General features: G+C 50.0%; 1 protein-coding gene across 1 annotated transcript in view; it reads left to right on the top strand.

Annotated features, from left to right (window-relative positions):
* Nucleotides 1-2291: 2291 nt before the first annotated feature.
* PHF2 (PHD finger protein 2) overlaps nt 2292-13489 on the top strand; it is a 48326-nt gene continuing 37128 nt past the window's right edge. The window contains exons 1-2 of the mRNA XM_025360269.1: nt 2292-2395; nt 8727-8841. The gene's annotated coding sequence lies outside the window, so the exon portion shown is untranslated. The remainder of the gene's footprint in view (nt 2396-8726; nt 8842-13489) is intronic.

Genomic DNA, 13489 nt, shown 5'->3' on the forward strand with positions numbered 1-13489 from the left:
GAAAGGATTTTGTTAAGTGCTTTTTCTGTATCAATTGAGATGGTCACATAGGATTTTTCATCATTGTGTTAATATGGTATAATGTGTCTTGGGGAGGATGGGGAATTGGGGAAGGATTGGGAGAGATGGGAACATAGGAATGAGGCAGAGGGCTGTGCTGGCTCAGGAGAAGGAGCCCAGTGAGCCCTGCTTCTTCTTGTATTTTACCCACTTAATGAGATCTGTCCTCCTGGGTGAAGGAAAGAGAAGCACAACTTCTGCTGTCTCAGCCTCCAGGACAGAGCCCCAGGGTTGCATTTTTTTCTTCTTGCAGTCAGACGTGATGCTTCAGGGGTTGAAGCACTGATTTATTTTTATGTGCTGAACCATCCTTGCATTCCTGTGATAAATCCCACTTGGTCATGGTGCATTGTCCCCTTAATGTGCTCCTAGACTTTATTTGCTGGTATTCTGTTGAGGATTTTTACATCAAGAATCTGTTGAGGATTCTGTAGAGATACTGGTCTGTAGTTTTCTTTTCTTATAGTGTCTCTGTCTGGATTTGGACTCAGGGTAATGCTGACCTCATAGAATGAGTTAGGAAATGTTCCCCGCTCTTCTATTTTCTGAAAAAGTTTGAGAAGGATTGGTGTTATTCTTCTTTAAATATTTGATAGAATTCACTATTGGTGGTTCTGGGATTTTCTTTTTGGGGGAGGTTTTTTGATTCCTGATTTAATCTCTTTACTTGTTATAGGTCTGTTCAAATGTTCTGTTTCTTTTTGAGTTAGTTTTGGCAGTTTGTGTGCTTCTGAGCATTTCTCCATTTCATCCAGGTTATGTAATTTATTGACCTATAATTTTTCATAGTATTCTGTTATAATCCTTTTTTATTTCCTTAAGGTCAGCAGTGTCTTTATGTTCGTTTTTTTGTTTGTTTGTTTGCTGTGATTAAAAACAGTTTGCTTCATGCACATCTGTAGCTTCCATTCCAGGTAGCTTGCTGCCCAGACCCCCTTCTATAGTGACATTCTAGGGCTGCCTGGGGGGAATGTCCATTTTAAAAATTACTGGTCAGTTTTATCTACGTGCATTTGCTCACTAGAGGAAGATGTTGAAGTATTTTCCAGTTTGTTTGCTGCATTCTTCTTCTGGGAGTTGTCTGGATCTGTGCCCTGCCCATTATCCACTGTGTTCTTATTTAGTCTTGGAGCCTCTTTACATGCTACAGATGGCCATTCTCATGTCACCTTTTTTTTTTTTTTTGGAGACAGAGTCTCACTCTGTTGCCCAGGCTGGAGTGCAATGGTGCAATCTCAGCTCACTGCAACCTCCGCCTTCCGGGCTCAAACAATTCCCCCACCTCAGCTTCCCGAGTAGCTGGGATTACAAGTGTGTGTCACTATGCCCTGGCTAATTTTTTTTGTATTTTTATTAGAGATGGGGTTTCACCATGTTGGCCAGGCTGATCTTGAACTCCTAACCTCAAGTGATCCACCCACCTTGGCCTCTTAAAGTGCTGGGATTACAGACATGAGCCACCACACCTGGCCTCATGTCACTTTTAACTAAAAAAAGTATCAGAATAAAACAAAGCATTTCCATTTTGCTGGGTTTGCTTCTGCAGAAGTTTATTGATGTCTTAGGTTGTGTCCTTTGATACTCTGTCTTCATTCCTCAAATGGCTTAAAGCCTGTAGCCCTGCCATCTGCGTGGGAGGAGCACTCTCTTGTTCTAAGTCTCCAAGCACGTTTGCAAGGGGTCTGGAGGAGCTCCAGGGAGGGAATGAGGAAAGAATAGTTCTGTGTCTGGAGTCCTGGGCATGTCCCAAGGCCAGGCTGCTAGGCCTGTGTCTGGGCCTCTTCCTGGCCCCCATGAGGATGAGCTGGATGGGTGGCTATGGTGTGGCCCGCAGGAGGGGCTCCGAGCTGCCTTTGGTGTTTTCTGCTCCCTCAGGTTACCCCTGGTGAAGTGATGGGGACAGCCTGGCTCTGAGAACCCCTCTTCCTTCCCTGCCCCGCCGGTGATGGGGCATTGGTGGCCCTCACCCAGGCAGGCTTGCTGGATGGCCCATTCATTGGGTCCTCTTGGTGGGGCATATCTAGACGCTGTATCTAGGTCCAGGCTGCAGAGGCCTTTCCAGGAGGACATCTCTGCAGCTCTTTCCCTCCACCCTGCTTTCTCGATAGAACACTGTCCCTGCACAGCTGTGCTCCATCTGGTCCAGGTTCCCAGACGATGAGCAGGGATTCTCCCTAGAGCTTGGCAGATGGAAAGTGCTTGAGGGGGTGCTGAGTGCCGAGGTAATGGTCTGTTTCGTCTCATTTCAGCTGTGTTGGGGTAGAAGAGGAGGAGGCGCCCGACATCGACATATACCACTGCCCAAACTGTGAGAAAACCCATGGGAAGTCCACCTGTAAGTACCGCAGCCCGAGCGGCCACCTCTTGCTGACGAGAGCAGCATCCACCCTGCCTGCGCTGTGTGGAGGGCGAGGTCTCTGCTGGCCCTGGGCCCTGGGTTGCTGGGGGCAAAACGCCCTGAGTAGTGTCTAGGGCTGGGGACTCTGCCATCCTAGCTTACTGTCCCCTGTAGCCTCACTAGGCCCACTGTAGCCCCTCCTGATCAGCTCCTGCTGGCAGAGGCAGCTGTGCACAGACCCAAAGGGCCTTCTGAGGCCTAGGGAGAGGCCAGACCAGCCTGAATTAGGGGGACATGGACGTGGGGACCTGGATAAATGGTGATGCAGGGGTTTTCCAGGGTCCCCAGCCTAGCCCGGCCCAGCCAGCCACTGCCACATGGCGGGGCACAGCCTGTCTGTGTTTTCTGGGCACGTGCATTGTTGGTGGGCTCTGTCCTCCCCTCCTTTTTCAGCCCTGCCTCATGCCACCCACCTCCTCCTCTGCAGATAATCTTGGAGGGCCTTTACCTTTCCCACACAGCCTGCTGTTCGTGTGTCCTAAGGGCTGAGGCTCCATTTTCTTCTTGACCCTTTCAGGTGTGCTGGGTCCTGGGATGCAGGCTTGGCTCACACTGTTCAGGTTCATCCAGGTGAGCTGGAGGTTACATGAGCCTTGAGCTCCAAGCCTCAGCCCTGGTTGCAGACGGGGAGCTGTGTGGTGGTCTGCAAGGACTCGGGAGGGGTGTGGCCTGTAGACAGGACAGATGGTATGGATGTGGGTGTGTTTGTTTAATGTGGCGTCTTGTTTCCACGTCATTGGAGGTTCTTGGGTGCTCACAGAATCTGCAGGCTGGACATGGGCCCTGGCTGGGTCAGCTGATCACATCCCTGCTGACCTGAGCCCTGGACAAGTCTGTGGTATTTTGTTGTGGCAGCCTGAACAGAGTGTGACATACACACAGGCATGTGCACACATACATACACATGCACAAATAATGTAAGCATACACATACATGCACACGCACATGTGTACAGCCAGGCAGGGGCTGGGGGTCCCACCGCCTGCAACCTCAGCACTGTCTGCTAGTCTAGGATGTCTCTCCCTGAGCGGTTGGCCATAGGAGACGGGAAGGGGAGCCTGCACTGATGTTTTAGTGCAATAGAGGGCAGGTTGGGACACCAGGCCTCTGCCCAAACTCCCCGCAGGCACAGGGGCAGGGTCTGGGTGAGGCAGGCACACAGGACTCCCATGGCAGGTGGGCTGTTTCTGAGGATGCCTGGGGACATTAGAGAAATCGAAACTGTGTGCTCACCAATGTGTAAAACCTGCCCAACCCCAGCACCACACCATTGCTCTACCCCAACCCCAACTCATGCAGGAGCCCCCAAGCAAGGACCCCTTGAAACGTAGCTGACTATCAGGAGAAGGGGCTCCTGGCCCAGGGGTTTCCGACACTTTCTTTTCTACCAGTCTGAAAACCTCTTCTCAAGTGATGCACATGTGTACAAACCACACAAGAGCAACGCCACCCCAGCACCCTCCTGAGCCCCCCACTCAGGGGACCTGAGAGGGTCCTGCCTCCCAGGAGAGCACGTCCTGGGGTGTCCTGGCTCCAACCCTGCTCTGCCCTGACACCTGCCCCCTAGGCCCCATGGGGCAGCCCCAGATTCCCACTGGAAGCTCAGCCCTGTTTGTGTCGTTCCTGTTGTAAAGACAGCCTGGCCCTGAGCTTTCCAGGTGGGCTCATTGAGGTGCCAGAAGCACGAAGATACCCCGCCAGGCTGATCCTTCCTGCTGTTTCTGAGCAATAACCAGATGATAGGTTAATGAGCTTGCCATAGGCAGATGCATTCTGAGCATAAATGCAGCCAACTCTTGGGGACCAGGAGTAAGAAGGCAATTTAGGAATCCCGGAACCTCCCCACAGGCAAACCATCGGCCTGTAAGTTCAGAAGAGCTGCTAGCTTCTCCTCATCCCCCTCTTGCATATTTGTTGAGGCTGTGCTGGGGATCGGGTCGAGACCTGAAACACATGCAGCACCCGCCATTGTCCAGCAATGGACAGGCACAAAGTGTTCAGGCCTTGGGAGAGGCCAAAAAAGAGCAGCCCGGTCCTCAGAGTAGTGAGAGCCCCACCTGCCCCAGCCCCAGCATCACCAGCTGCGAGGCCAGGCCTCCAAGGCTTCCTTGACCCGGCCTCAGCTCACAGAACGGGGTGCTGGGGCCCCTTCCACCTATTACCTGCATCCTCCCTCTGCCCGTGCTGATTCCATAGGACTCATCCCACAGGGCTCTGGGGGTCTAGTGCTTCAGCTTGCAACTGGGCCCCGGTTACTTAACTGGGCTTAAGTAATAGAAAATTGATTTCTTACAGTTCTGGAGGCTGGAACTCCAAGATCAAGGTTGTGATTCAGTGTGTGGTGAGGGCCTGCTTCTGGTTCGTAGACAGTGACCTCTTGCCTTGTCCTCACATGGTGGAAGGAAGGAGGCAGCTCTCTGGGGTCTCCTTTATAAGGACACTAATCCCATTCAGGAGAACTTCGTCCTCATGACCTCATCACCTCCCAAAGGCCCCGCCTCCTAAAATCGTCACCTTAGGGGTCAAGATTTCAACAAATACATTTTGGTGGGACGGATGTTCAGTCCACGGCTGTGTGCGTGTGTATATGTGTGTGCATGCATGTGTGTCTGCATGCTCGTGTCTATGTGCTGAATGTGCTGTATAAATTCTGTGAAGCAGATTTTCAGTCATTATTGAGGGACGTGTGCTCCATCAGGGACAAAGGTACACGGTTCTAGCACCTTCCACCAGTGTGTATGCTCAGATTTGAAGTGAGTGTGCACTGTGCCCAGAGTCTGTCTATGATGCCTCAGTTGGTCTTTGCATTGACTCCAGGCACGCCTTGCACACCAAGGCACTTTAGGGACAAGAGGGCCCCTCTGTGTCCCTGGAGAAGCTCTAAGCCAGTGCTGGGAACCTCTGGAGGCCTTGAGCCTGCCTCCACCTGTCCTGCTCCTGCCACCCTGGCTTGCGGGTGGGGATGGGGGCTGCTCAGGGTTCCTGAGCGAGCTGTGCCTGAGGCCTGGTCCTCACAGTTTGCCCCCTCTTTTTGAAAGCCACAGTGGTGGGGATTGCAGGATCCCTCCCTGTTCCAGTATGTCCCTTGAGCTGATTTTGGCCATGGCCTGTGGGCAGGGACCATAGGCCCACAGGTTTACCTGACTGACGGATTGGGTACAGGGTGTCCCAGGGTGCCTGACCAGGAACTCGGGAAGGCATCCCTATCTGATGAGGAATGGTTAGAAGCGGGCCTGAATTGCAGCTCCTGACTTACACGCAGTCACTTATCTTATTGAACTGACTTTCCTCATCCTGTCCTGCCCCGTGGGTTTGGGGTGACTCTGCTCAGCGGCTGTCTCGGTGTGTTGTCACAGGGGCGCTGTCGTCATGCTCTGTATGTGGCTCTGGGACAGGGTGCCCCATGCCAGCAGCAGGAGGGACAGTCGGCCTCCTTGCCCCTCCGTGTACCTTTACTGGTGACCTTGGCACGGCCCCACGTCTCTGGCCTCAGTTGCTTCATCCGTGACGTGTGGACCCCGCCCCACAAGAGAGGAGGTACACAGGTGTAGCCGGGGGCCCTTGGCCTCAGTGAGTGTCCTCGGACAGAAGTGTGATCGATGAAATAATGACCATGCAGACAGGTGATGGGGAGGATGCCCTCACCCTGCCGGCCGTGCTGGGCCCCTGTGGGCTTCCCTCCGTGGCACCCTGTCTCTGTGGGCTGCCTCCTCTTCCTTGATCTCCTCAGCCAGCCCTGAGGCCTCTCCCAGCTGCAATGTCACTGCTGCCGCGTAACCACAGGGCTGCCTTGCGCTCCTGCCTGGGCTGCCTCGCGCTCCAGCCTGAGCCGCCGCCGTCCTAGACCTTCATTGCAGCCCCTCCTTGGAGCCCTGCCCACACTCGGTACTCCTCACAGGTGGTGACCTAAGGGCAGGCAGGGAGCTCTGCTTGGTGCAGAAAGCTCAGCTCTGGAAGTTTCCTCCCTAGGTCCCACTTGGCTCCCCCATGGAGTAGATATAACGGCCTCCATTTCCACGAGGCCTTCCAAGGCAGGGAAGGCACTTGTGAACTTTGAAGCCCTTTGCTCCCTTGATACCCACACCTCCCCCGGTAGCAGCAGGCCCAGCAGGAAGGTGATGGTATTCACAGTCACCGAGGCTTAGGACTGTTGGGGGGTCAGGAGGGTCTGGGCTGTCATTGGGGGTGTCTTTTTTCCAACTCCTTTACATTCTGGGCTGAACATCTCAGCACACACACTTCTAGGGCCAGCCTTGGCCCCCTTCCCATCTCAGCTCTTAAGAAGCAGGGGCTCCCAAGCATCTGACGCTTGGGTGACACCTGCTCCAGCACTCCCAGCCTTGCAGGGAGCCAAGCTACTCAGTGAGTGCTTGCAAACTGCAACAGGAGGGCAGGTTGGAGTTATCTGTGGCCCTGGCATTGCCTGACTCAGGCTGGCACCAAGATGGCAGGAGCATGGGCTGAACTGAGCCTTCTCTGTTGATAGTTATGAAGGCAGATGCATCTACCTCTCCTTCTGAGTTGCTCTGAAGCTGAGCAGCCAGTGTGACAAGGATGGGAGACTTCATCTGCCTGCAGACACTCTCCCTGTGCCCACTGTGTGCTGGGCCCAGTACTGGTCACAGGGGGCACCCAGGGATGAGCCCAGGGTCTGTTAGGAGCACCAAGCCAGCCTGCGAGTGTGTTCTGCCCTTGGACAAGCAGCTACCACACCAGGTGGCTTTGCCCTGAGAAAACGCCCAGCGGAGTCTGGAGCAGACACTGTGCATGTGCCAACCTATATCCCACAGCCACCCCACAAGGCCTGTGTGAGCCTTTCTCTAGTAAAGATGAGGCACAGAGATGTCAAGTAATTTGCCCAAGGTTACACAGCTAGAAGAGGATTGGCCAAAACACATTTGAACCCTTTTTGTTGCTCATCTGTGTCTGATGCTTCCTTCAGAAGTCCTGGCTTCTGGCCTTGACTCTGTCGGATTTTGCCAAGTTTCCATAGTGTCCATTTGAATTGTGGGCAGAGAGATTGAACACAATGCGAAGGTTCTTTGCAAATAAGAGGTCCCAGCCCCACCCAGCCCTGCTCCTTTGAGTTGGTAACAGAGCCTGCTCAGAGGCAGGCATTGTCACTAGGTGGTTGTTAGTTCCGTTTGCCCCCACAGCCACTGAGACTCAGGAGAATGACACATGGCCTTCTAAGGCCCCCATCTCCTGCGCCCCCCACCTCACCTTTGTCTGTGAAGGAAGAGCACCGTACGGGCCCTGCCTGGCTCTGCTCTTGAATTCAGTCCCTTTCCTGCTCAAGGGTCAGCCTGTGTCAGACTCAGCCAAGCAGCCCCCAAGGAGGGCATCTCCATGCCCCGATGGGCCTCCCTTACCCCGGCTGCTCTTTTCTGCCTGGTTGAGTACAAGGCTGGGAGCTAGGGACATAGCAGGGTGGAGAAGAAATTGCTTCCCTCCCTTCAGGGACTTGAAGTCCAGTAGGGGTATGTGTGCGTGCATAGGGCTTGCGGTTCGGTAGGGGTGTGTGCATGTGTATGTACGTGTGTGTGCATGCGTGTGTGTGCATGCATTGTTCCATGGGCGTGTAGTCCACTAGGGATGTGTGTACATGTGCTCACATGCACATGTAAGAAGTCCAGGGTGTGTATACCTTGTGCCCCGGGAGAAGGTGTGACCTGGGCAGTGTGAGGAAGTAGGTGGGGTGGACAGGTCCATGGTTGGCGGTGGGCAGGGGAGGGCTGGAGTGTGGCCAGCACAGAGGAGCGGGGATGTGCACCACCTGGAGAGGTGGGGAGGAGAGGGAACAAGATGGTGGGACCTGACCTGCCCCTGTCCGTGGCTGTGGCTATTGGGGTGATGGAGGTCCCAGTAGGGAGGTGACAGAGTCCAGCTGTGGAGGCCTTGGGATGGTGAGGCCGAACCGTGGCTGAGGACCTTTTCAGGAGTTGCCTCCCTGGTGGTCTCTGCAGACTCAGAGCCTGAATGAGGAGGGGTCCTGGGAGACCCCAGCTTCTGGGTCAGGGAATGGAGGACAGTGGTGCCATCCGTGGTGAGGTGTGGGATGGGAGAGGACACGAGGTCGAGGTGGGGAGTTGACTCCTCTCTCTGTGTGTGGCAGGGTGGGGGTGTCATCAGCCTTGGGAGGTGAGCGTGAGCCCAGCAATGTTGGGAGTTGTTAGTAGGCTGGGCGGGCCAAGGGTCTTAGGGGAGGTTGTGGAGCCCTGCTGGGGCTGCGCCGTGTGATGGGCCTTCCTTCCCGTCTCCTCTACAGTAAAGAAGAAGCGGACCTGGCACAAACACGGACCGGGGCAAGCGCCCGACGTCAAGCCTGTGCAGAACGGCAGCCAGCTCTTCATCAAGGAGCTGCGGAGCCGGACCTTTCCCAGGTGGGCTGGCCCTCCCTCTGTGCTCCACCTACAGCCAGGGGATGAGCATTCTCTCCGTCCCTCGCCCTGCTATCCATCACTGGGAGCTCCCTCTGCTATGCTTGCTGGAAAGCAGGAAGCAGGGAGCCTGTCTCCTGGAGGCAGCATAGTCCGCACCAGCAACCCAGAGCTCCCTGCAAATGGGCCAAACTCTCCTCCCCTTGGTCAGCATTTCCCTGGGGGTGGGGAACAAGCATTGGCGACCCTTCTCCTGCTGGGTGGAAGGGACCTCTCTCCCAACCTGAGTATGCCCAGCACCTGCCAGGTACTCTCCTGAACCCTTGGCTCCCAGTCCTTCCTCAGCCCACACGCGTGCTCCCATGACCCAGGCAGGTGTCGTCCTCATGTCTCCTTCTCAGAGACCCCCAGTGCCCACACTCTTGTTCTGCATGAGGGCAGAGGACAGAATTCTGGCCACAGGGAGGACGCAGCTGGGAGCAGCTCCTGGTGAGAAAGGAGCTGTTTAGGGGAAGCACCTCCGAGCTACCCTGCGGCCGTTCATGAGCTGGAGACAGTTTCTGTTTGTCACACAGCCTTTATTTCTCCCTCACTTTTGAGGGATAATTCCGCTGGACACAGAATCCTAAGTTGGCGGGGTTTTTTTCTTTTGACATTTTAAATTCCAACTCCCTTCTTGCGTGTGTGATTTCTGATGCAAAATCCAATGGAACTCTTGTTCTGACTCCTCTCTGGGCAAGGTGTTTTTCTCCTGGCTTCTTTATTTTTTCTTTTCTGACCTTCATTGAGATAAAATACATATAATACAGTTCACCCATTTAAAATGTGCAGTTCAGCGGATTTTACCGTATTCACAGATATGTGCGCATCACTGATTTTGGGACATTTTCATCACCCCCAAAATAAATCCCATTACCTTTATACATCATCCCTGTCTTCCCATCCCCTTTCCCAGCATGTCCTTAGCAACTACTAATCCACTTTCTTGTTTCTGTAGATTTGCTTCATATAAATGGAGCTCTACAACAAGACTGGCCTCTTTCATTTAGCAGAGTGCATTCAAGGGTCATCTGTGCCGTGGCATGTGTTAGCACCTCACTCCTTTTCTGAGGCTGAATGATATTTTATCATATAGATATTCCACATAGGTACTCTGTCTGTCCGTTCATCAGGTGATGGTCATTTGCGTTGTTTCCACTTTTTGGCTACTATGAATAATTGTGCCATAAACATTTTTATATGAGTTTTTATGTGGACATATGCTTTTATTGTTTTAGGAGTGTAATTGCTGGGTCATATGGTAACTGTGTTTAACTGTTTGAAGAACTGTCAGACTGTTTTCCAAAGCAGCTTCCCCGTTTTACCTTCCCACCAGCAGGATATGAGGGTCTCCATTTCTTCACATCCTCACTAGAACTTGTTATTATCTGACTTAACTTGATTCTAGCCATGTGGGTGGGTGTGAACTGGTATCTTATTTTTTGATTTTCATTTCTCTAGTAATTAGTGATGTTGAGCATCTTTTCATGAACTTGTTGATCCTGGTATATCTTCCTTGGAAAAATGACTATTCAGGTCCTTTGCCCATTCTTATTTTTATTTTTTGCTTTTTAAAAAAATTATTGAGTTTAAAAGTTTCATATATAGTACATTGTAGATACAAGCCCATTACCTGATATATGATTTCAAAATACTGTCTCCTATTCTGTGGGTTGTCTTTTTACTCTCTTGATGGTGTCATTTGAAGTAGAAAAGTTTTTAATTTTGATAAAGTCCAATTAATCTATTTTTTGTTGTTGTGCTTTTGTTCTCATATCTGAGAATCCATTGCCAAATCCAAAGTCATGAAGATTTATTGATATATTTTCTTCTAAGAGTTTTGTAGTTTTAGCACATACAGTTTGTTCTTTGATACGTTTTGAGCTTATTTTTGTATACGGTGTGAGGTAAGGATTGAACTTCATTTTTTTTGCATGCAGCTCTTCATTTGTTGTAGTACCATTGGTTGAAAACACTATTCTTTTGCTAGTAAACAGTCTTGGCACCCTTGTCAAACTCAATTGGCCATAGATGTGTTTGTTTCTGATATTAAATTCTATTCCACTGATCTACATATCTGCTTATGCCAGTACCACACAGTCTTAATTACTATAGTAATTTATAGTGAGTTTTGAAATCAGGAAGTACAAGTCTTCCAAGTTTGTTTTTCTTTTTCTTTCTTTTTTTTTTTTTTTGAGATGGAATCTCACTCTGTCACCCAGGCTGGAGTACAGTGGCATGATCTAGGCTCACTGCAACCTCCACCTCCCAGGTTCAAGTGATTCATCTGCCTCAGCCACCTGAGTAGCTGGGACTACAGGCTTGCACTACCAAGCCTGGCTAATTTTTTGTGGTTTTAGTAGAGACGGGGTTTCACCATGTTGGCCGGGCTGGTCTCAAACTCCTGCCCACCTCGGCCTCCCAAAGTGCTGGGATTACAGGCGTGAGCCACCACGCCCGGCCAAGTTTGTTTTTCTTTTTCAAGTTTGTTTTGATCATTCTGGGTCCCTTTTATGTCATACGAATTTTAAGGTCAGCTTGTCAATTTTTACAAGGAAGTCAGCTGGGATTTTGAAAGCTATTGCTTTCAATCTGTAGATCACTCTGCAAGTATTTCAATCTTAACAATGTTAAAACTTCTAAGCTGTGAACATGGATACTTTTCCATTTATTTAGATCTTTTAAGTTTCTTTCAAGAATGATTTATAGTTTTCAGAGTATACGTTTTACATTTCCTCTGTTAAATATATTCTGAAGTATTTTATTCTTTTTGGTGCTCTTGTAAATAGAATTGTTTTCTTAATTTTCAGATTGTTCATTGCTAGTGTATGGAAATACAATTGATTTTTATGTGTTGATCTTGTATCTTGCAACCTTGCTGAACTAGTTTATTAGTTCTAATAGTTTTTTTAGAGGGTTCCTTAGTATTTTCTATACACATATGATCATGTCATTTGCAAACTGAGATAGTATGACTTCTTCCTTTCCCATCTAGGTGACCTGTATTTATTTTTCTTGCCTAATTGCTGTGCCAAGAACCTCCAATATCACCTCGAATAGAAGTGGCAAGGTGAGGGTGGTCAGGGCCCCACTCAGTACTATCAGCATGCCACACCCAAGGGAGAGCTTCAGTTTCACTAGTCAGAGCTGGATGCAAGAAGGCAGCCCTCACCCCTTGGCACTACTTGCCACAGACTTAAACTCAGCAACAGTCAGCTGGGGCAGAATGAGAAGTGGAAGTCCTGCTTTTCCAAGAAGAAAGCTCTCTAGCTGGGAGCTGGTGGGGACGAAGCCTGTGTTCTTGGCTGCAGCACAGTGGAGTGTCCTCTCTGAGCTCTGAATGTGAATGGAGGGAGCAGTCTTGGTCCAAATGTCACAGACTCTTCTTACTGAGTTTTTGGAGATTTTCTTAAATAGATGTTTCTTCATTTGCTCTTTGGTCTTGGGACCATTTCCAGAGGCTCTGAATAATTGTTTTTTAAATAATTTTCACCAGTTCATTGTCATGCTGGAAGTTGACCTCGCTCATCTGACTTCTTTCTTTTTTTTTTTTTTTTTTTTTGAGACGGAGTCTCGCTCTGTCACCCAGGCTGGAGTGCAGTGGCCGGATCTCAGCTCACTGCAAGCTCCGCCTCCCGGGTTCACGCCATTCTCCTGCCTCAGCCTCCCAAGTAGCTGGGACTACAGGCGCCCGCCACCTCGCCCGGCTAGTTTTTTGTATTTTTTAGTAGAGACGGGGTTTCACCATGTTAGCCAGGATGGTCTCGATCTCCTGACCTCGTGATCCGCCCGTCTCAGCCTCCCAAAGTGCTGGGATTACAGGCTTGAGCCACTGCGCCCGGCTGACTTCTTTCAAGATATTTGCTTTGTCTTTTTTTTTTTTTTTTTTTTTTTTTGCAGTTTGAATATGATATGCCTAGGTGCAGAATTTTTGGCATTTATCCTCCTTTATGTGGTCTAATATTTTTGGATCTTTGGTTTCATGTCTGCCATTAATTTTAGAAAATTCTCAGCCCTTATTACTTCAAATAAATATTTATTCTACTGCATTTTCTCTTCCTTTTTATATTCTCAGTATGCACATTACACTGTTTGTAATTCTTCTTCTACATTTCTTGGATATTCTACCCCTCCCCTTGACCCCCACCCACCTGCTTCTTTGTTCTGTTTGGAGTTCAGGCTGGAAGTTTTTATTGACGTAACTTCAGGCTTACTGGTTCTTTTCTTGGCAATGTCTAGTCTACTGATGAGCCCATCAAAGGCATCCTTCATTTTTGCTACTTTTATTATTATTTTTAAATTTGTAGCCTTTCCCTTTTGGCTGTGTCTTAGTTTCCATTTCTCTGTTTACATTACCCATCTGTTCTTACATGTTGTCAGCTTTTCCCATTAGTGTAGCTAACCTATTAATCCTAGTTATTTTAAATTTTCTGTCTGATAATTCAGAAATCTGTGCTATGTCTGAGTCTTGTTCTGATGCTTGCTTTGTCTCTTCAGACTATGGTTTTTCTTGCCATTTAGCAGGCTTTATAATTTCTTGTGAAAGCTGGACATGATGTATTGTGTAATAGGAATTGAGGTAATTAGGGTTTAGTGTGAAGTTTTATGTTAA

This window comes from Theropithecus gelada, chromosome 15, assembly GCF_003255815.1.
Source record: "Theropithecus gelada isolate Dixy chromosome 15, Tgel_1.0, whole genome shotgun sequence".
Taxonomy (NCBI): Eukaryota; Metazoa; Chordata; class Mammalia; order Primates; family Cercopithecidae; genus Theropithecus; species Theropithecus gelada.